A 23,508-nucleotide genomic window follows, 5' to 3' on the forward strand; every position below is an offset into this window, starting at 1 on the left:
AAGGGAGTCAGGGGGCCTGTCACGAGAGGTCTGCCAGATCATGTGGGTCACCTCTGGGGCGGAGATGGAATGCACGCTGAAGTGGCAGAGGCTAAGCTTGCAGTGCTGCGTCCTTACCCGTTGAGCTACTAGGGAGGGCTCTCAGATTCTTTTTAACAGCTGGACCACAAGCAGCCTCCCAGGTAAAGAGCCACCACACCTTCAAAACCTGAGGTGCAGACACATTCCTCTGCTTGCATAATTAGATCTGCCCTTTACCAGTTTACTGTCTTGTTTTATCATTTTGACAGGCTAGGTTTTGTAGATAAATGTATAATTCTGAAGAAGAAAGTAAATTACTACTTTTTGGTGTATATATTTTGAAGTTTAATCTGGCATTATTTACAATGCTTAATCCTTTGAAAATTAAAAAGAAATGTTTTGACTAGATGGATGTGCCTCTGTTGATATTAAATACAAAGTCTACAGATTAACCTAAATTCAGGGAAAACATATCTTGATGTGGCATTTGATACATCACTGGAGATGCAGCTTCCTGAGGTTATCTGGTAGCTTGTGATTCCCGTAACATCAGATAATCAGAGAAAAAAATAAACAAAATCTTGTCATAGGATTGACATTGTAGTAAATTTTCACAACTGAAATGAATCAACCTAAAAACTGATCTAATAATATAGATTGAGAATCCTAGTGTATTGCTATTTTGCTGACTTAATCTCTTTCAGGAGGTATAAATCATTGAATTTGGATTTTTTTATGTATGTTTTCTTTAATTTCCTTTTCATTGCTGGTCATACCCATTGCACTAAATTATAACTCTTTGCTCAGAGATTTTCATCATACTAAATGCTTAATCTGTGTTATTTGTTTTTTGTTTGTTTGTTTTTACTTTCCTAGTGTCCTACTTCTCAGCGGAGCCGTCCATCTCGACAGCCAGGGAGAGAGCCTGGATGCTCAAGGTAAGATTTAAATATAAATGGTGTTGTCTCCTTTTTTCCGTTTAAATATTATTAGTGCCTTTGAAGCAAATCTATTTTCTAAACTTTCTTATCAGTTAGAGTGAACACCTGAATAAACATGTTCTGTTAAAACATTTTTCAAATGATATTCCATTTCTCACATGTACTAACAGCTAATTAACTGCTATCAGCAATTTCTCTAAAAGTGGTCATGCCAATTAAACTTTAATTTTAGAGATCTGTGAGTGATAAAGGAGAGAATAACAAAATATAGTCAAATGACTTCATGACATTTCCAGCTATTTGTAAATAAGTGATTTTTTTATCTGATCTTGTTAAAAAATCGGCAACTGAACAGCTGACTTTTTAACAGAAAGTGTGATAGGTATGATGGAAAGTAGATGAAGACCCAGACAGCCTCATTTTTTCAGTTTTGGATTTGAAAAACAATCATTGACCTTCAATTAAGGTCCTTAACTGGTACTGAGTCTCTCTAATAAGGACCTCAATAGTCACCTCCAGGCATTCCCCAGACTAAGGAACAATTAACTAAAATTCCACCAGATGGCAATATTTGGAAAGCCATTCAGAGAGGTTTCAGCACACTAAGCTATTCTTGTTCAGAGAATAGTCTCACAATGTCCTATATTTTATCAAAAGTACTCTGAACATCTTTATTTTACTTGCCTTTCTCATCAGCATCAAATTATCACTCAAAGGGGAATGTTTTGATTTTCTTTCTGGAATGATAACACTAGAAACTTCATTCTTAAATAATTCTCTAAACAGCACTGGTAATTATTGAAAGCTCAAACAATGGATTATGCACCATATTTGCTTGGGTGTCTCATTGTAGCAAATCCTGTGGCTAATGGTCATTTTTAAATATTCGAGGAGAAAAAGCAAAATTTCTTTATCCAAAAAAGTAGAATTTTAAGGAATTGTTTGGATAGTAAATCAAGTAAAATTTGCAGGTACAAAATTCTTATTTTGTATTGATTAAAATAATTAAGGTTTAGAGGACTGAGTAAGCTTCAGCTCTAAATACAGTAGAAATACTTTACCTGAGTGGTATCCAAACAGTGAACAGTTTGATGAATACAGCCGGCTGTAAAAAAAGAGTTGGGGCAGGAAATGGAAAAGCATGTGAGGAAAATTGAAACAGAAGAAACAAAGAGAGGAGTCTGCTAAGATTTTGTGTATAGGCATTGCATGTCCTCTGACACCTGCTTTTGTGTAACAAGAGGTTCCGGCAGGGAGCCCATATATTTCTAGAGTGGAGTAGTCCTGGGTTACTTCCATTGTCCTGGAGTATAGTCTGGGTAGCACCCTTCCACCCTCAAAGGTATTTCAGTTTGGGCCCTCCCTGGTGGCACAGCAGGTTAAAGTACAACACTAAGAAGCTAAAGCCACTTGAGTTCGATCCCTGCTTGGTGACCACATGGCCAGGCAGACCTCTCCTGACCCGCCCGCTGCTCCCCTCAGCAGTGTACTTCATCAGTCAGCCTGTTCTGCTCCCCACTCTGTCTCTGGTGAACATCTCACCGCCCCTGCATTTCTGGCCTGTACCCCAGTAGTTCTGTATGCACAAATAAATAAATCTTTTTTTTTTTTAAGTATTTCAGTTTGGATGATAAATTGATGAATGCCCTATCTTCCAGTTTTCTGTGTTTGAAAAAAAAAATAGAAAAATATCACCCAATATTTAAACAGGTTGGCTGTGCCTAAACCTTATATCTGGGGCTATAGACAAATGATTCTTTTTCTGTAAAGAGAGATATCGTAAATATTTTCATGGGCCAGTTAATCTCTTTCACAACTGTTCAACTGTTTGAAGTGTGAAAACAGCTTCCGACACAACATAAATGAATGGGCTTGCTTGTGTTCCAATAAAACTTTATTTACAAAAAGCAGGCAGCAGTGATAGTTTACAGACCCTTGTAAGATCATAGATGGAAAAGAATTAGAAGATGGTAGGATTAGAACCAGGAAGGCAGTCATCCTCACTTCCTGTCGCTTCACATCCCTTTGGGTTGCAGCCTCCTTTCTTTACGTTCTCAGGAACTGCTATTATAATTTGTTTGAGTGAGTAATTTCATCAATTTTGTGGTTGCTGTGATTCTGTTCAATGCTCTTCCAAATCTGTTCCTGCACCATGAACAACAAGCCTATACTTCATATATACTTAAATAGTCTTCAGGTAGCACGTGAATCCTAGCGTTTTCTGAAGCAATAATTCTTCAGAAAAATATTTAATTTTTATGCTTTGGTTCTCACTGAATAACTACTTGTGGAGAAATAGAGTTATGTGAAGGAAAGAATAATGTTGAATACTTAATTTTTATATAAAAATTAAAGGAAATTTTGGAAAAAAGAAAATCACCCATTACAATATCACCCCCAAAGGACTATATATTTATTTTTCATTTCTGTTGTTCCTCTGTTTCTATTTTTCTGTAGTGAATATTACATTATGTGTGAAATTTATATTTAATATTAGTCACAAGCATCTTTCATGTGTCCCTAGAACTATGGATAAATAGTGATAGAATAGTATTATATATTTTAACAGTATGACATAATAGTTTCCAGTTTTTTCACTGAAATGTACTAAGTGTTTTTTGTTTGTTTGTTTGAAGATTTCATTGTTTTTGTTTTGGTTGGTTTGGCTTGGCTCTGTTTAATAATTTTTTGCTTTTTGCTTTTATTTTTTTCCATTGATTATCTATTTCTTTAATTCAAAACCCCAAAAGTGAGGTTATTATTTAAGCATATGACTATCATAACTTTTCATCCAGTCTATCATATTCTTCTGAAAAGGGTTTGGATTACTTTACAAACATTTGCAATTTAAGAAACCAACCTCACCCCACCTTTATCAGAAATAGTATTTAATTTATTCACTATATTTATTGAACATATCCTATATGTAAAGAACTGTGCTTTTTTATGTATGCACCCACATATATAAATGAAATGATCACATCACATCATTTAAGAATCTACTAGGTATTGCAGAGTTCCATAGGTGGGGCTATATATACATAAAAAAGTATAGGCAATAAGACATACTGTAGGAGAAATAGAGTCAAAATATCATGGGCTCTTGAGAGGCAGAGAGGCAGACATGGCTGCTGAGCTGAGCCTGGCAGGAAGTTGGTCTGGGATACTCAAGGTGATCATTCGTCCACAAACGACTGCCCACTGTGTATTAAGCCCTATGCTAACAGCAAGGGAGCCAAAGGGGAACAAGGTAAAGGCCTTTGTACTTTCTATCTAGTGGGGAGACTTTGGAAAATAATTGAGTGAGAAGCAGGTGGCTTATCTGCCAGAGGGCAGTAGGAATGGAGCAGCAGCCTCCTCAGTGGAGAAGCTTCCTCTTGGCTCCCTTTGGGCACAGTCTTAATGTGTCAGAGTCCATAGGATATCTACTTCTGTGGTCACTCCAGTTGCACTTCAGCTGACCAACATTCCAGATAAAATGAGGTATAAATCAATTTATTTTGTAATACACAAGTAATTTTACATGGAAAATGTACTTTAACACATTTACAGCTGATTCCCCTGAGGAGGTATTTCCTGACGATGCACAGAGCACAGGACTGCTAACACCTACCTCTTGGCTCTCACTGACTGATAATAGAAGGAAATCACTGAAAACTGTTGGTTTCATTTATGTTCTGGTAATGATTTACCAAAAATATGGGAGAAAGCCACTGGCTGTGCTGTCGTGGAAAAGAAGGGAAAATATCATTTCAAGAATGATCCAAGGCCCATGTCTAAATGTTTCACTAAGATAATGACTTTAAAATTATCTACAGGTTTAGCAACCAAGAAGTAGTTATGGGTCTTGGCAAGGCCCACAGAGGCAAAATACTTGATCTCATGGAGCTTTTACACCTTGAGTTTGTTGTGAGAATAATCTGAGTTAACAGGTATTGAGAACAAATGATGACTTTTCTCTTTTTATTCCTCCTAAAGCACAGGTTCATCATAGGGTTTCTTTTATTCATTAATGAAGTTACCGTACAATATTCATGAGAATTAAATGATGGGGTGAGAGTATATTTATAAAAGTATCTGGTGCAGAACTTAATATTCTTGTTTCTGAAGTCCGCTGAACTATGCTTAAGTAGAGATTTAAAAGTTTTATTCATGGCTCTTTCTCCTCGGTAGCTTATTTTATATGGTCTGTGGAAAGTTGGTAAGACTTACGAATTCATTTTCTCTGTGACTTACTTTAAAATGATTTGTCAAATAAGTATAGATGGTTAGATGAAGAAAATATGGCTAAATGTTAGCAATTACTAAATAAATGTTAAGCTATGCTTAGATCATGGCTAAGACAGTACATTATACTATTATTATACAGCATATTTCTACTTTCCTGGGTTTTGAAATGTCCTAAAGAATTATGCATTAAATACTCACTGTACAGACCATTTCTGGACAAGGGCAGAGAGTGCATTTGGGGCGAGAAAGTCAGGTCTCCACTCTGATGGGGCTGGTCCTCTGTGAGGAATGCTGATGAAGCAGGGGCTAAGGCCTTCAGTGGGACAAATGCAGGGTCCCGTGGAAACCTAGAGCAGCAACAGCAAAGCAGAACTATCAGGAGACCTGAACATCTCATTTAAGACCTGAAGGAAAAGGAAAAGCCACTGATGTGCTGGGGACAAAAAAGAATGCAGAGAAGGAGAGGTTATTTGGGCAACAAGAATAGCACCTTCAGCAACCAGGAGAGAAAATAAGGAAAGCTGTGGCACATCAGTGAATTGAAAGAAGTTCAACAAGAACTGCAACACCAAGGGAATGAAAAGGACAGGATTGGATACAGACATATCAGCAAAGGCCTTGTGAAGCCGATGAGAAACTTTGGGTTGTATCCTGAGAGTCGCATTTGAAGTATTTTAAGTAGGGAAGGAAATCTACCAATTCCCTATGTTAGAATGATCGCTCTGGCAGCAGTGTGGGAAATGATCCCAGGACATACGATTGGTGGGAGAGAGAAACAGAAGTCATGACAGATGGAGGAATGGGTAGATTTGGTATATTTCAGAAATTAAATTGGACAGGATGGGCAAGAGTGAGGTCAAGGGTTAATTCCCCCACACATTTATTGAATTGTGTGCTGTACTATAAGCACTATTTCAGCGCTGAGAGGAAAATAAAAGTAAGGTAAGGGTCAGGTATTCAAAAGAGGGACTGGTGGAGAGGGGTCTTTCGTAGACACATTGATCCTTAAGGACCACCTTGTGGGTGCCAAAGGAGAAATCAGCCACATGGGGAGATTCCAGTGGCATGGTCACAGTGGAACAGTGTGCCACAAGTTGAAGAATGAAGGAGAAATTGAGAAGTGGAGACAGAAGTTTTCGATAACATCTTATATGGCTATAAGGGAAAGAGAAGGCCAGAGATGAAGAAGTTAATTTTAAGTGAGGAGACTTGATGATTGAGATGCTACTAGAAAGGAGCCAATAGAAAGGGCATGTAAGGGTCTGACCAAAAGTTTCAGAGCAGGCCTTTAAGAAGTAGAGAAGCAGCTTGCTAGGGTTCACCCCTTCCTGGCAGCAAACAAGAAGACAGAAAGAGATGACTAGCTTGCAAGTAAACATATTGGTTTGGGTGCCAGACTGAAGTTCTTATCTAATGATTTCAATATCCCCTGTGAAGTCTAAGGTAAATGCACCTGCTGAGGGAGAGGAAAGTGGAACAGTCAGAGAAAGTATCACTGTCTGTCTATGAATAACAACAGATCTAACCAGAGAAGTAGAAGGATGATCTGGAAGCTTTGAGACCACTTGCTTTGGAGGTGGTGCTGGTCTGCCAAGCAGAGTGACTCCCTTACCCAATCCCTCCTCAGGTAGGACTCAGCCGTCCAAATGTACCTAGGCAGATGAAAATTTCACAAGAATTCCTCTTTGGGGAAACATGAAAATTGATCACAAGGGCAATACATTTGTTTTAAGCAAGACAAAGCTTAATTTTTTCATTTAAAAATGTTATAGGAGGTGGCCCTCCCTGGTGGCGCAGCGGGTTAAAGCACTGCACTGAGAAGCTAAAACCACTTCCGCATGAGTTCGATTCCCGCCTGCCCCGGAGGTGACCACATGGTGTGGCAGACCTCTCCTGACCCACCCGCTGCTCCCCTCAGCAGTGTGCTTTGTCGATCTGCCTGTTCTGCTCCCCGCTCTGTCTCTGGTGAATCCTCTCACCCTCCGCATCTCTGGCCTGTACCCCAGTTCTGTACAAATAAATAAATAAATATTAAAAAAAAAGAAAAAAAGAAATGTCATAGGAGGACCTCTCTAGTGGCCTGAGGGCCAAGTCTCAGCATTAGCAACTCTACGGCCTGAGCTCCATCCCTGACCAAGGAGGTGACCCACATACACTGCAGCAGACCTCTCCTGTCTCCACCAATGATCCCCAGTGTAGTTCAGTAGATCTGCCTGTTCTGTTCCTCACTTTGTTTCTGGTAAATATGCTCACTCCCTGCACCTCTGTCCTAAACCCCAGTTCTAATAGAAAATAAATGAATACTTTAAAAAAAAATAGAAAAAAAAATGTTACCGGGGACAAATTACCTGTTTATAAGAAGCTTGATATTGCATAATCACTACAACTAATTCACCAGAATCCCCTGTTGACAGAATTGAATATTAGGAACTAGCCTTAATTAACATTGATTTGATTGATTCAGAGTGAAACTCTGAGCAGTTTATTGAGTAGTCTTGATATCACATTCCTCACTTACAAACTTGTCTTGCCTGCTACTTTACAGCACTACAGGACCACATTGCCTACAAAAACAGAATTGCCAGCTACTTAGCAAACCTTAATACACTATATATCCCTATAGATCTTTGTCTTTTTTGTAGAGTAACAGGACCTGGTTAAGTAGTACTCATTTTTGCCAGCAAAAATGTCACAAGTTACTTTGAGGTTGACATATCTTATCAGAATTTTCTTTACAAGTGAGTTGTGGTATGTGGAAAGAATGCTATTGATGTCTCATATGCCAGTGACTGGAATGCTTGTGTATACTAAGGACCCCTGCTCAAGAACTGTGTTTCTTCTTACCCCATTTCACAACCTGTTTATTTTTCTGGTCTGGGAGTCATTACAAAGAAAATAATTCATGAACAAAGATGATGGACACTAACCTGATCACATTTCTTCTACCCACTGATATCCCCAGAACATTAGAGCAGAATTCTAAATGTTCTACAATGATGAAAATGTTCTAAATCAGTGCTGTCTCAGGCGCAGCCACTAGCCACATTTACTGTTAAGCATTTGAAAAGTGGCTCTCATTTGATCAGCATTTTATATGCATTCTAAATTTTACTTAATTTGATTTAACTCATTGTAAATAGACAGGTGTGGTCAAGGGCTATTGTAGTAGACAGCCAGCTCTTGAAATGAGATTAGAAATTTTGAAAATCTGAAAACGGCTTGTAAACAGAACCACTCCTGGAAACTCACGGTGGTCTTTGCTATCCAGACAAGTCTAGGCTGGCCTCATCCTGCCACTAACAAGTTGGGTATAGCCTAGGGAGTCTGGTCTATATACGGGTAAGTACTGGAGCGTAAGTGAGATCTGAAAAACCTTCAAAGTAGAGTCACCTTCATTTCCACCTACGTACACTCTGTCACTAGTAACTGAATACCATAACTTTGTACAAAGGGGAAATGTGTGGGAAAGAGAACAAACTTTAATCCCTGCTGTACACAAGAACTCTACTAGCAACTTTATATAAGTTGTCTTACTGATCTTTGTAGGTCCTATATGAAACTGGTTTGTGCTTTTTCACCTCTGAGGAAACTGAGTTATAGACAGACACTAACTTGTTCGAGTTATGTAGCCAGTAAGTAGTAGAGGAAAAGACTAAAGCTCAAGTAGGTATGAATCCAAATTTATTTCCACAAGCACTTTTGACAGATGCACATGCTCGGAAATATCCAAGAAGCAAAAAAAAAAAATCTTCAGAATTGGATTGGAGCTAGAGTGGAAGTAATGGTAGGCACATTTCTTTAATTTTCTCTTATGATTGTCTCAGAAGTGTACCTATTTTCCTCTCCTCTCCCTCTGCCCTTACTGCCTTCCCACCACTCCATTTTTGTTGATTATAGATCACACCTGTGTAAAAATACAACCGCTAGTGTCACAGATGATGTAAAATTGGTTGTCTGGACCCTCTCTGGTGGCACAGCGGGTTAAAGCACAGCACTGAGAATCTAAAGCCGCTTCCGCATGAGTTCGATTCCCGCCTGCCCCGGAGGTGACCACATGGCGTGGCAGACCTCTCCTGACCCGCCCGCTGCTCCCCTCAGCAGTGTACTTCGTCGATCTGCCTGTTCTGTTCCCCACTCTGTCTCTGGTGAAGCCTCTCACCGCCCCTGAGCCTCTGGCCTGTACCCCAGTTCTGTATGCAAAAATAAATAAATCTTTAAAAAAAAAAAAAATTGGTTGTCTGGATTAAAACTATTCAAGACACAGACATAGCCCAACCTATTAGCTACTATCTAAGTAAAAGTCTCACTCACTTCGTACTTACATGTATTTATGATATTTTATGAGTACATTAGCTCTATAGTCATTTAATCAAACATCTTCCAGAGTTCAGCTGCTGCCTACTTTCCTTCCAGAGTGTGTCTTACATGTTTATTTTCTTCTATATTTTCCACTTTGTCATGATTAAAAACAAAAAGTTGAAAACATCTATAAGTCTACCCTAGCATATCATTTGCTTTAATTTTTTTCTTTGAGTTCTCATTTTGCATAGTTGTCGACTTATCTTAAACAGTTATTAGTATGCTGCTCTTTAACTTTACTACATAGAACAGTTTTCCATATTTATTACTGTTGTTTTAATTTTTAAAGACTAGGCTATGGTTGATCTGCAATTATTTATCCAACCTGCCATTGTTTGCTGTATGGCTTCTGTTTCAAAGGTAACTTTAGTGAGTTTTAAGCTTTTAAATCATGAGTCATTCAATAAGACCCCGAATAGTCATCTCCTAGTGTGTGGCTCACGGCCCTTGTGAATATAGCTTTTATTAGGCTGCAGAATTCCTGATTGGATAGTGCCCTGAATTTTAAAATGTTTCACATGTGTAATTTTTAATTTCCAAAGCATATTATCAAAAAACAAACTATGATGCATTCTATTTTAATTATAGCCCTCAGACATTAGTCATTTCTTGAGGTCTGTATTATCTATAAAACAGACTATGTGTCAGGGTTGCTGGGTGACTTGTACTTTGGATGACAGGTTTTTAGCATCCCTTACAGCAAATATCATTTTGCTTTAAATATATGTGCTGAGATGACAGAAAGACAGTCATGTTTCTGTTTCAAGAAAACAATTCAAGTGGATCACAGATAATCAGGTTAATATCAAACAATGTTAGGGAACAAGAACAGTAAAGGTCAAGATAAGCCTCAGAGGGTGTCCCTGAGGGGCTAAATTCTAGGTCATGAGGATGTTTTTAATTTTCAAATGTCTCGTGTTTCTGCTTTAGAGTATAGTGTTGAATCTTTCCTTGGGATTTCAGAATGCTGTTGTGTTATTATGATTCCTCAAGGCAATGACTAGACTAGCTGCTACCTGCATGTAGAGCTTCTCTCATGGGATTCCTGTGTCTCTAGCTTTAGTTTAGCTCTTGGGGAATAATGTTTCAGACTATATGAGGTAATATCACGTATGCAACATTACTTTAGTTTATAAGCTGAACTTAACTACCCTCTTCCAGTAGTTGACTTTAAAAAAAAAAATCCTTGCTTGGTTTGTCAAAAAATAAGAACTGAGTACTTGGAGCACTGTATAGTGGCATTATTGCATTCAACAATAAGTAGCATAATTCTATAAAGGTGTCTTGAAATAACAATATCCAACCATTCTTGCCTCCTACTTGAGAAAATACACAATAAGGTTGCCTAACTCAGGCACACTGCTTTATTTTTTAAGAGCTGTATCTTACTGAAACTTTATTTTCTTTATGTAGTAAGAAATAAAACATGAGCAGCTCTCCTACCCATCTGTGACCATGCAGGTGCCTCTCTTTTTCTTTCTCTTTTTTCCTAATAAATCTGTCCTTTTAAAATGTAAAAAAATCTAAACAGAAAGAAAAACATGAGGTGTTTGCTTTGAAATTTTAATCCCACATGGGTAGAATTATTTTGGATTTCTGGTTGGAAAAAAACTGGAATTGTTGGCACAATGATCAGGATCATTTACCTGAAAGTGACTCAAATGTTTTTTTTTTCTTTTTTTTTTTTTTAAGATTTATTTATTTATTCATACAGAACTGGGGTACAGGCCAGAGATACGGAGGGTGAGAGCCTTCACCAGAGACAGAGTGGGGAGCAGAGCAGGCAGATCGACGAAGTACACTGCTGAGGGGAGCAGCGGGCGGATCAGAAGAGGTCTGCCACTCCATGTGGATCTCCTCCGGGGCAGGCGGGGATTGAACTCATGCGGAATTAGCTTTTGATTCTTAGTACAGTGCTTTAACCCACTGCGCCAGTAGGGAGGGCCCGTGACTCAAATGTTTTTAAATAATAAAGAATTATCCTGACTATCACAGGCTAGTCATTAAGACTTCAGAGGAGGTAGATTTTGAGCTGAGCTTACGCGATATGGGTGGGTGACAAGGAGGAAAAGGATATGCCAGACACTGATCAGAAAACATAAGGAGCATAACACAAACCATTTTAAGGGGCTCTGGGAATGACTGATTCCTAACGAAAATAATGGAGAAGATTAGCTGAGGTCAGACTGTGCAGAGTACCAAATTACCAACATGATACAAACATTTGCCCTCTACAAAAACTAGTGGTCTTGTTTTCAGATATGATACTAAACACACAATTTATCTTCCCTTCTCTTCAGAACCTCAATTGAAATAATAGTTTTAAAAGAACAAGTGCATGGTCACTCCATTAAACATGAATTGAATCTAGCAATGGACCAACTTCTAGAAGATGAAAGGGATTAAAAATATATTGCTAGTGGGGCTCTCCCTGATGGCACTATGGGTTAAAGCACTGCATCATAAAGTCTCCAAAGCCATTGCAGCATGAGTTCAATTCCCAGCCAGGGAGCTGACCCACATGGCATGGCAGACCTCTCCTGACCTGCCCACTTTTACCCTCAGCAGTGTCCTTTTTCAATCTGCCTATTCTGCTCCCCACTCTGTTTCAGGTGATATCTCTCACCCACCACACCTCCGGACTGTACCCCAATTCTGTAAGCCTAAATAAAAAATAAATCTTTAAAAAAGAGAAAGAAAGAAATATATTGCTAGCTAAATCGAATAGGAGCAAACAGGGAAAAAAGACAAAATAGAACCGATTAAATAGAATTATTATGATTTGAATAATTCTGAGAATAAAAGAAAACAAAATCTTTTATCATTAGATGGTATGAAAAGTATTATACCTATTAAACTCCATTTACCCCTTTCCAAAACAAATATTGCTATAGATGAGAAATAATTAGAGAACGTGAGGTTTTTAAAAAACAAAACAAGATACCTACTATCATCCTATGCCCAACCACACGCTTTCTCTCACCCCACCCTCCTAAACTCTGGTAAACTTATTTCAGTTTTCAACATTCACTAGATTATTTTCTTTTGTTCATTTATCTGTCTGTTTCTTTATACATATAGGTGTAATCATCCAAAAGTTGTCTGTATCTTTTTAACTTTGCTTTGCATAATCCTGACAACGTGACTTCTGGCAAGTTAAAAAAGTAATTATCAATTTAAAAATCTAAATGAAAGGTTTACTGAGTGAAATTAAAGATGATTCCCAAGTATAAAGTAATTGGAAGACAGAAAACATGAGAAAAGGATTAGAAAGATGAAAAGATGATCTAGAGTTTCAATACTGTTCAATTCAATATTATTCAATATGATCTAGAAGCTAAAGAAAAAAAGATAAGGGAGAAAAAGAGAGACATAAAATGGTTTAGATTATAGGAGACCACTAAATGTTGAGTGGAATGTACCCAACACCATCTTGTTGAAATTTCAAGATAAAAGAGGTCTCAGAGCTACTGAAGTAGAAAGTCAGATAGTGAGAACCCTCACAGTAGAGTGATCACCTGAAAACTTGAACTCAGATAAGCAATGCTCCAAGCTGGAAGTCTGTAAACCATGCTTTTAGTGTTCTACAGGAAGTGACTTGGAAACTGAAGTTCTTAACACTTAGCTCAAGTGTCAAAAAATATGAGAGCAAGTAGGCATTTTCTGACCTGAAACAACTTGCAAGCTTTTTCTCTCTTGCCTCTCAAATAACTTCAAATAGTACTTCAGAAAATAAGAAAAGAATAAAGGATATCAGAGTATTCCAAAACTGTGGAACTAATGGAAGAATTCAGTTGTAATAAGTAATAGAATACCAGCAGCAATATCACAGTAGTTGATCCAAGTGAGGTAGTGGGTTCCATGAAAAATGTCTTGAAGAAAAGTTGGATTTTATTATAAACTGATATCTACATTCTGAGTTTTTTAATCATTATGATGGTCAATGTTTCTTCTGTAGAAAATAGTTAAAAGCTTTAGGAAAAGCAAACTATATAAATATACATATAGAGATGCAAATATGTCAATACATGTAAGTGTTTTAATATTTAAAATGTAACATGCTTTTGAAAATTAATAACATGTAAAAAAAGTCACTCCATTTGACTTTGATGCTTTCATTAGCATATCCTGCTTGCAAGATTTTATGAGCAGATTATATTTCTTTTTCTATGAAAGAAAATACCACTTTATCTTGGAAAGATAAGAAATTACATATTCATAAATGTCATATGCTAAGTTAGAAATGCAATTGTAACTTTGGAAGAACTAAAACCAGAAGCAGTACTAAAATGTCAATAATACAGAATGGACTTTGTCAAAAGTAAAAATATAACCATTTTATTAGGTGAAATTTAGAATATGGTCAAATATTTGTCACAATGAGAATGTGTAGCCCAAATGCTTTTTATTTAATCATGTATGTCAAACAGGTTACACTAAGGAATTACCAGAGATCACAGTAAATAAGTCAAAAAGCTTCAAATTTTGCTTGCATGTGAAAATCAAAGACTTAACACTTGAGGGTCTTTATCAGATATCTTCCCATGATTTGATTTAAGGAGGGGACAAGTACCTAGGGTTTATTGCATTAGAAGCACTTGAAATTCCAGGACTCTAAATTAATTTGTTGAGTTTTCAGTGAGTTTGTAATTCTGTTCTGCCACCATGAGCTGGGATTTTAGCCACTCCCAGTTTTGATCCTATTTACTAAAAGTTTTAAACACCGAACTTGACCCTGGGAAGAATAGACATGTTCTCAAATCCCTTTGTATTACAAATTCTCTGGGTTGCTCTACTTTGCATACATAACCTGACATCATCCCTAACTCATAGAGTATCTGTTGCAATTATTTGCCGAAGTTTCTTGATTATAAATGTTGCTTTTTTTCAGTCTAAGGAACAAGTTATTTTATACAAATAAACATGCTAATTCTACCTTAATTTGCTTGTCTTTGGCAAATAGAAACAAAAGCCTTGAGATTAAGATTAATGATATTTACTAAAATCTATAGGGTCCAAAATTTCACTTAACCTGAAATTTGCATTTTGGAAAAAATTATAATCGTGTAGAAATCATAAAAATTATCATCGTGTAGAAATCACTTGGCTCTCATATTTGCTTTACTGGTATTAAAAAGAAATCAGAAAAAAGATCTTCTTAGTAACTAAAAAGATCTTTTTCGTTTTCTTCCCTCTTTCACAGACAACATGTAAATGTAAATGTAGTACCATTGTCTGCTGCCTGGTAAAAATCAATGGACAAACTAAAAGATCAGACAAAGTCTTTTTGTTTGGTTTTTTGGTTGTTTATTTCCCCTCCATGCTATGAACAGCTAGAACAATGAATTTGAAGGTATTTTGCTTGATGGTGGAGTGGGAAAAATAATAAAAGTTGAATGCATTTTAGAACTGCAGAGTTAGGAAGCACTTGAGGCTATTGCCTAAGTGTTTGGGTTTGTTCCTTTGTTTGTTTGTTTGTTTGTTTGTTTGTTTGTTTTTAGTGAAACCAGCTTCTTTCCTTAATTAGCACTAGCAAAGCCATATTCCTTGTCTGAATGTGTCCTTTATATAGAATGTGTACAAGGCATGACATAAGCATGGATTTGCAGCTGTTTCGTAACCATTGTGAAGATTATTGGCTCAGCTCCACAGCACTGTGTCCAGACTTCAGGGACATTTCTCTACTATTATGAATGTGGGAGGAGACCACTTGTGAATGACTTACTTTACCCAGAGTTGAGTGTTTTGTGTGCAGAATATGACACTGCTTTTCAGCAGGTTATGTCCAAATGTAAGTGATCAGTCAAAGAACTGTTTTTTGACCCATCATCCAGTCTCAGAACTTACTCTTACAGAACTTACTCTCTTACAGAGTGTTCTAATATGCAGTAGGAAATAGCAATGCTATGATTAGTCATTTCTTCCAAGCAATAACTTCCAGTAAACATTAGAGCTGATATTTTAACTTGCTAAAAACACAGTGAGTCTGGGCCCTCCCTGGTGGCGCAGCAGGTTAAAGCACAGCACTGAGAAGCTAAAGCCACTTCCGCATGAGTTCAATCCCCGCCTGCCCGGGAGGAGATCCACATGGCGCGGCAGACCTCTCCTGACCCTCCTGCTGCTCCCCTCAGCAGTGTACTTCGTCCATCTGCCTGCTCTACACCCCACTCTGTCTCTGGTGAATCCTCTCACCCTCCGTATCTCTGGCATGTACCCCAGTTCTGTGTGGATAAATAAATAAATCTTTAAAAAAAAAAAAAAAAAACAGTGAGCCTAACTTTAATGATGTAATCTGATTAGACAGAGCAGTTGGGAAGAAGGTGGTAGAACAGGGCTCCAGAACAGGGATTCTAAAGAGAAGACACCTTGAATCTGTCTGGTGGCATCCTGATTTATTTGACTAAGTGCTACCCCCTTCCTATCTTTATAATGACACAGCAAACATTCTTTTTGAAAAAACAAAAATTTTGTTTTGTTTTGTTATTTGGGTAACACTGGTTTACAATTCTGAATGTGATTTAGGGACTACTTTCAGATCTTTTGAGATGATTATCTACTTTAGAGGTCTAGCTGTCCCGCTGAACATATCTAATACAACAGCCAGATGAAAGATCTGTTTGTGTGAGAAGTTATATGAAGCTTTCAAAAAAGAACTATTTACAGGCTCTTCTCTTTGCTTATCACATCTGGAGAGGCCTTCTCTTATAGTGCCCAGGGTTAACAGAGAACCAAGTTGAACGCCTCATGTACTGGATATGGTGTAGCGTATGCTTCCAAGGATAAAGTATATAGTTAAATGCCAAAAGTAAAACTTCTAATTTTTACCATAAAAGTGATAGAGAACCGCTGAAGACACAGGAGACCTTCACATCATGTTGTGACTTGAATCATGTATGTGACCCAAGCAAAAATGGGAGGGAGAACAAAGATTCTGAGGAATCAAAACTAAGTGTGGATCTAGGTCTCATTCAAGCTGGAGATGTGGAGAGGGAGGGAGCCAAGAGGGGGATAAACCTCCTTGTTAAATACACTCTGTATTGTCCAAACCAATGGCACCAACCTAATTTCTGCTTCTGCCTCTTTCAGTAAAAGAGAAAACGCAGCATTGACTATAGACACCACACCACATTTTTACAAGGTGCCTCTGGAAATCTGAGAGGAGATTTGCTTTTTTTGACTTGCTCTCATGACAACCTTCCCTCAGGCAAATGGGCTGGATCAGCAGAGGACGCTTATTTTCTGCTGATGTTTCTGTTACTTCCACATGGGTTCAAGCATATTCTCCCTCCACACCCACCCCAGAAATATTTGGCAGCTCTGCAGAAAAATCAGTGTCACCATAAACCCCACACCTGTCCCCTCCTTGTGTCACTGTGATTCAGGAACCTGTGTGACTTTGCCAGTCCTTCAGAGTTCCTGAGCAGGTTTGGGGGTGTGTGTGTGGAGTAAAAGAGAAGGCTAAATCCCTTCTCAGAGACACTTACCAGCCTGAACATCAACAGACTTCTGGTGGTCATCTAGTCTTGCATTTTATAGTATGATTTAGTCATTCAAAGATCTTAAGCTTTTGATACTTGAAGACCAGACCTTTGAGGAACACAGACTCCTGCAGGTTATTTTCTCTGCCACTGGCTTGAAAATCTATTTTGAATCTCAATGCTTGAGCTGAAATCTTTTCTTCTCTTGAGTTCCTACTTTAACAACCCCAAGTTGAGGAAATGGGGAGTGAAGGGGGCAGAGTGTTTCCTGCTATGGCAAGTGCACTCCTTCCTATCCCACAGGTTTCTCTTCCAGCACCATAGCAAAACTCCTCCCAGTCAGGACATCAGTGGAGTCCATATCCCACCCTCCTGACTTTGGGTGGACCTTTGTGGTTGCTTTGATGCCAAGAATGATAGATGCTATGTCCTCTGACTTCTAAGCCTTGATTTAAAATCTGCCCTTTAGGGTCCTGCACTGCTGGGGGGGGGGGCAGTTGAGAACATTCACCAGAGACAGAGTGGGACAGCATATGGTTTTATGGACCAAACTGTGACAAATAACAGACCTTCAGGAAGATCCTGGCTAGGCAGTGTGCTCTGACCCACAGAATGGATCACCATTAGTGACTACATGGGTTCAAGCATATTCTCCCTGCAGACCCCACCCCCAGAAATGTTTGGCTACTGCGCAGAAAATTCAGTGTCATCCCAAACCCACACCTGCATCTGTCCCCTCCTGCATTGTGAGTAAGGAACCTGTGTGGTTTTCTCTGGAGGTTATTACTTCAGTCACCTGTTTGGGGTCTTGATACTTTTTGGTTTGACTACCTCTCTGTCACACCCTAGAGCCAGAGGCAGAAACTGCCAATCATAAAAATATCTACACTAGGAACTGGTTAACCTGATTTTGAACAAAATCATGTTCCCTGTTGCCATGGGGCCTTCACAGATTCAAGAGAAGAAGAAATAGATCCAAATTCTGGAAGAGAAGAGAATTTAAAATTAAAGCAGTAACCTAGTTTTATATCTCAAAATGTTATCTTGTAGATATTATTACTTTAATTTTATGGCTGACAAAATTGAGGCTAGAAAAATAATTGGTCATGTTTATTCAACTTATAACTAGCAGCATTGACTTCAGATGCAAATATATAAAATAGAGTAAACATATTGTTTACATAGTACATTTTTATTGAGATAATTGATATCAAGCATGTTAGCTTCAGGTGTTCAACATGAATTAATGATTCAATATCAATATATATTACAAAATGAGCATAATAATTATAGTTAACATTCACCACAGTTACTTTTTTTTTTCCTTGGATGAGAGCTTTTTTAACATCTTTTAGCTATTCAATATAATATTATTAACTTAGGTTCCCATGCTCTTCATGACATCACCATGAGTTATTTATTTCATTTTTAGAACTGGATGTTTATGCCTTTTGACCACCTTCACCCATTCTGCCCACTTCAACTCCCTGCATCTTGCAGTCATCTACTTATTCTCTGTATCTGAGTTCAGTTTCATTTTGTTTTTGAGTTTGGGGTCTTGTTTTTTGTGAGATTTTTGTAGAGCCCATATGTAAATAAAATCATATGCTATTCTTTCTTCATCTGAATTATTTCACTGAGTACAATACCCTTAATATCCATTAATATTAACACAAATGGCAACATTTCCTTTTTATGGGTGAACAGTATTCCATTATATATCCTTACCACATTTACTTTATCCATTCATCTGTCAATGCACACAAGTTGTTTCCTGGTCTCAGTTATTTTAATTAATGCTACAGTGAATATGAGAAGGGGGGAAAGGGTGCATATATCTTTTCAAATTAATATTTTCATTTACTTCAACTTACTACCCAAAAGTAGAATTGCTAGGATCATATGGTATTTCTATTTTTAGTTTTTTAGGAAATTTCATATTCTCTTCTACAATGATTCCACCAAGTTTTTTTTCCACATCCTTGCCAACATTTATTTCTTGTCTTTTAGATAACAACCGTTCTAACAGGTGTGAACTGGTTTCGTTGTTTTGATTTTTACTTCCCTGATATTTAGTGATGTTGAGCACCTCTCTAAGTTGGATGCAACTTGTTTCTTTCCCTTGCATAATAATTTATCTATTTTTTTAAAAATCCTAGAGAAATATTCTAAATGGCCTGACCTGGGTAATACACTGAACAATTCTTAGCTCCAGGAAGATGGGATATAATTGGCAAGCACCACAAGAATCACAAGATTTTAAGAAATAGTTCCCAGAAGAAGGCGGGGAAGATGAAAATAATAAAAATTCACTGGGCATATTCTTTGTACTACATACCATTTCTCATTTATAACGATCCTATTACTTTCTTGCAGGCAGATAGGATCAAGAAACTGGAATAGAGGGTTAGGGAAGGTTCTGAAAGACAAGATATATAGGGAAATTTATCCTTCTAGACCCGAAATCTATCAGCTGATCATTAATTCATTGTGGCTCCCTATAACCTGTTAAGATGATAATCCCCTTGGATTGCCAGTCTGATTCCACATACAGATTCTAAATAGAAGCATCTTGAAGTTCAGACGTTTATGTTTTTGTGTGCTATACCCTGTAGTTGGCCCTCTCATGTTCATGCTCTATAGATGTTCAGTGAATGTGAGTTGAAGACATGAAGACACTTGGCATTATAAACTCTTGAATAAACAAAATATAAACACTAATTAAAACATTTCGATGGAAACTTAGACTTTATGTTTTCCAGTTGCATTCTTTTAAAAAAATAAAGTAAGCTTCTTTAATTTTCTTTTTAAAAATTTTATTTGCATGAGGTCAGAAATTGGGGAATTTCTCTTCCATTACTCACACTGCTTCCCAGCTGCTAGCCGCATGTTCCCTTGACATGCTGTACAGAAAGTCATCTGTGAGCACACCAGATTGACAAAGGAGCCCTGGGAAGACCCTCCCTCCCGAAGTTTCTGGTAGTCTTGGTTCTAACTGGCTCTGAAATTCTGGAGGCCACTAGTACCTGTTAAAACTACTGTCTCTACCCTACCACCTTCAACCCCTGTCTGGCTTTATATTTGCCTTAAGGAGCCTTTCACTTTTGGTCTGTCATAAAGACCAATGCGTTCATTGGCTTTTGAGAGTACTAAGAAACCATCTCTTGAACGTTTGTGAGCCCTCTGGAAGGCTGTAAATAGTGCCTAGAGTCTTTTTATTTATCTTGTGAGCCAGTTGAGCCATTTTATCTCTTTTCATTTGTCATACACCATCAATTCAAAAAGATGTACTTTATTTAAAACTAGAAATAAGAGAATTTCATAAATTTGGGCGTGGACAGATTTTAGAGAAAGCTTTCAAATAAACATGTTGATAACTGTATGGTTGAATGATAACAGTCTTGGCATAGTGAAAATGAAACCAGATTTTTCACTGTGAAAACAAATACTAAAAATGCCTGCAGTTTCCACACAACTCCAGAAAATATCAAAAAAAATGGACACTGCTAGTTGAGGCTTACTCAGAAAAAAAATTTAATGACTATAAGTAAGGATAAGAAAATGATTTTTCACTCTCAGTCACACACACTGACAACCCCAAATTCTGGTATCTCTCCCCCCACCCCTTTTTTTCCTAACCATAATGTACAATTACTACCCACCCACTTATACCAGTTCCTCAAATACTGCTCTCCTATTCAGTCTCCCAGTCTGTCTTCACACTCTTTGCCTCCAGCCATTTTCTGATTCTATATCCTTGCTCCCTAGAATGAAAGGCTTCTATGGCAGTAATACATATTCTTTTATCTCAGTGTTCTTCTGCTACTCCCCAACCTTAGATTCTCCATCCTTAATGCCCAGGTTTTATCAGACCTTGGTGGAAGGCAGGCTGAGTTAGTAGATAAGAATGATGACTTTGACATCTGGCAGGTGTGTTCCTGCTGGGCTTTGATCAGGCTATTATTTAACTGATTTCCTTCTCTGACAAATGGGATTTAAAATCACTCCTTCTTCACAAGTTCCATGACGATTGAAATACCTACTCAATGTAAACATAGCCCTTTCCCCATAAAAAGTAATCAGCAAATATTAGATCTTGGTTTGGCTGCTATTATTAGAGAAAACTCCTCTGTGTCAACAGGTCCTGCTAACTCTATTACAAGTTAGTGGCTTTTAGTTTTGGTTTTAAGCCAAAGTCTTTACAACAGCTATTTAAAACTCTGTGCATTCTGGTCTCTCAGTGATCTCTGATAACTATCCCCCCCCCACCCTGCAATATGTATACCTATGCACTCAAGTTCAAATTCCGTAAAGTCAGGGAATTTTATTTTGCTCATTTATCTTCCCCACAATGCCAAGAAGTCTTCCTAGTTCTTTGTAGGTGCTCAATAAATATGTATCCAATAATGACTAAGCTCTAATACAAATACAGCTCACTGCTTCAGTGAAGCTTTTCCTAGTTTCCCTAGGCATGGTTACTTTTATTTCTGTATTCCTGTGATATTTAATGCATTCTTCAATTATAACATTTATCACATTGTATTTTTGTGGGAAGCATACTTAAATGTCTTAAATTTAAACAGATGGTATAATTCAAAAGCACATTTTTATTTAATAGACTGAAATCCCACATTGCACAGATTTGATTGAAGGATTACAAAAATCACAGTGCTCTGGGAGTGTTTTTTGAATGCATTTTCATCATGTTCTGTGATATATTTTACAAAATAAAGTCCAAGCTCAAGAAAATCCAACAAAAATAAAATTAGAAAATAAACTTCATAGCAGAGAAATCTTACCTTATGCAATGATATGCTGTATATTATTACAGAAACATGGCTATTTTATTCTTCCTTGTGAACATATCAGGATAGTTATAAATGTGACTGATAAATAATCTGCAAAGACAGTTTCAAAAGTCACTCCTGGGGAGCACACCTGTTTAGGTTCGCTTTGGAATGGACTTTCTTCATCTAAGGGGAAAACATGGCTTTTCTATTTTTCTTTCTAAAATGCCATTATTAAGGGCCTGGAGGCTTTTAAATATTATATACATATAATTTAAATTTTATATAATATATATAACTATATATATAGTTATATATGTATATATAACTATATATATAGTTGGTGCTAGCAGCTAGCTAGATAAATAACTATATAACTATATATTTTTATATGTATATGTAGTCCTTCTAAAGGAAGAACTAAACATTAAAAGTAATGAGCAAGGACCAATCTCAACATTTTGGGTATGGGGCTTATTTTAAGCATTGATTGATAACCTATCCTGTCTTTTCCTACTGGAAACACATGGGAGAAATTACTTGTCCCAGAGTAGCAATAGTAACTGCTAAGTGGGATCTTCTATCTGTGTTTGGAGGTGTTAACAATCTAAGGAAGCCCCAATCTAAGGTGGTGTGACAGCTGTGAATGCCTTTGACAGCAGTGATTATCAGCTCCAGTGAACACATTTTAACCTGGAAAAGGCAGGTGCTTCTGGGATGGAATTAGGATTAGCATACATTCCTGATTAATGATTTTATATCTTCTCTGCTCTTGTATTTTGTATTTCTCAATTCCAAGACAATGCAAAATCCCTGTGCTAGATGAACCTCAGATGTGGGAAAAGTAGAGACAGTGATTTCTGCCAATACACAATTATCAGTGTTCACTTGCCCTGTCTCAAGAGATATCTGACTGTACAATAACATCAGAACTCTGAAAATCAAAATCTGGGTGGGTGCCCAGTTCCATCTTCCTTGATTGGACTGCTGCTGCTCTCCTTTTTGATTGTTGTTCTCATGGTTCTGTGTCCTCTGGGTCTTCTTTAGTAACTCTGTTCACCAAACATGCATGTTTAAATATTTGTTTTACCTTTTTTTTTTAGGGAGGAGTACAAGGTAGGTCCTGACTTGACCAGGGTCCAGGCTCAGGGTCCCTCTAGTGCCTAAGTAGTGCTCATGGATGAGCATGGTGGGCCCTTCCAATATTGCTGGCAAGTTTTTAGCAAATACTTGTTGGTTCTAGTTAGCTGCTAGCACCATATATAAATGGTCATCATGTATAAATGGTCTCCCCTGGATTTTAGTTTGCTTTCTCCCATGCCTCCCCTTTATACTGCTTGGTCCTTTTCCTTCCTTTTGACTCTTAACCTCAGAGTCCTCGTGGTGTTTATTTATATCTACTCTCCCTTGGTTTTATATCTTCTCCTTCGACTACCTTGGTTCAGACAGAATATTAGTGATTTTGCAAAGAATTGCAGCTTTTCCTGCCTAAGAATTCTTTATTCTTCCTCCAGTAATATAAAAGATTTCCTTCAGTTAAAAATATCTTTTAGAGATACTTGTACCCCCATGTTTATTGCTGCTTTATTTACAATTGGAAAAACATAGAAGCAGCCCAAATGCCCAAAAGTAGATGACTGGATTAGAAAGATGTGGTACATATATACAATGGAATATTACTCAGCAACCAAA

The 23,508-nt window shown here is 37.6% G+C and overlaps 1 protein-coding gene across 1 annotated transcript in view; it reads left to right on the forward strand.

Moving 5' to 3' along the window:
• The window catches only part of MAPRE2 (microtubule-associated protein, RP/EB family, member 2), a 140,418-nt gene that overhangs the window by 23,385 nt on the left and 93,525 nt on the right, over nucleotides 1–23,508 (forward strand). Inside the window, exon 2 of the mRNA XM_004683840.2 lies at nucleotides 898–959. The gene's annotated coding sequence lies outside the window, so the exon portion shown is untranslated. The remainder of the gene's footprint in view (nucleotides 1–897; nucleotides 960–23,508) is intronic.

The sequence above is a fragment of the Condylura cristata genome, unplaced genomic scaffold (assembly GCF_000260355.1).
Source record: "Condylura cristata isolate star-nosed mole 26May11 unplaced genomic scaffold, ConCri1.0 scaffold00016, whole genome shotgun sequence".
Classification (NCBI taxonomy): Eukaryota; Metazoa; Chordata; class Mammalia; order Eulipotyphla; family Talpidae; genus Condylura; species Condylura cristata.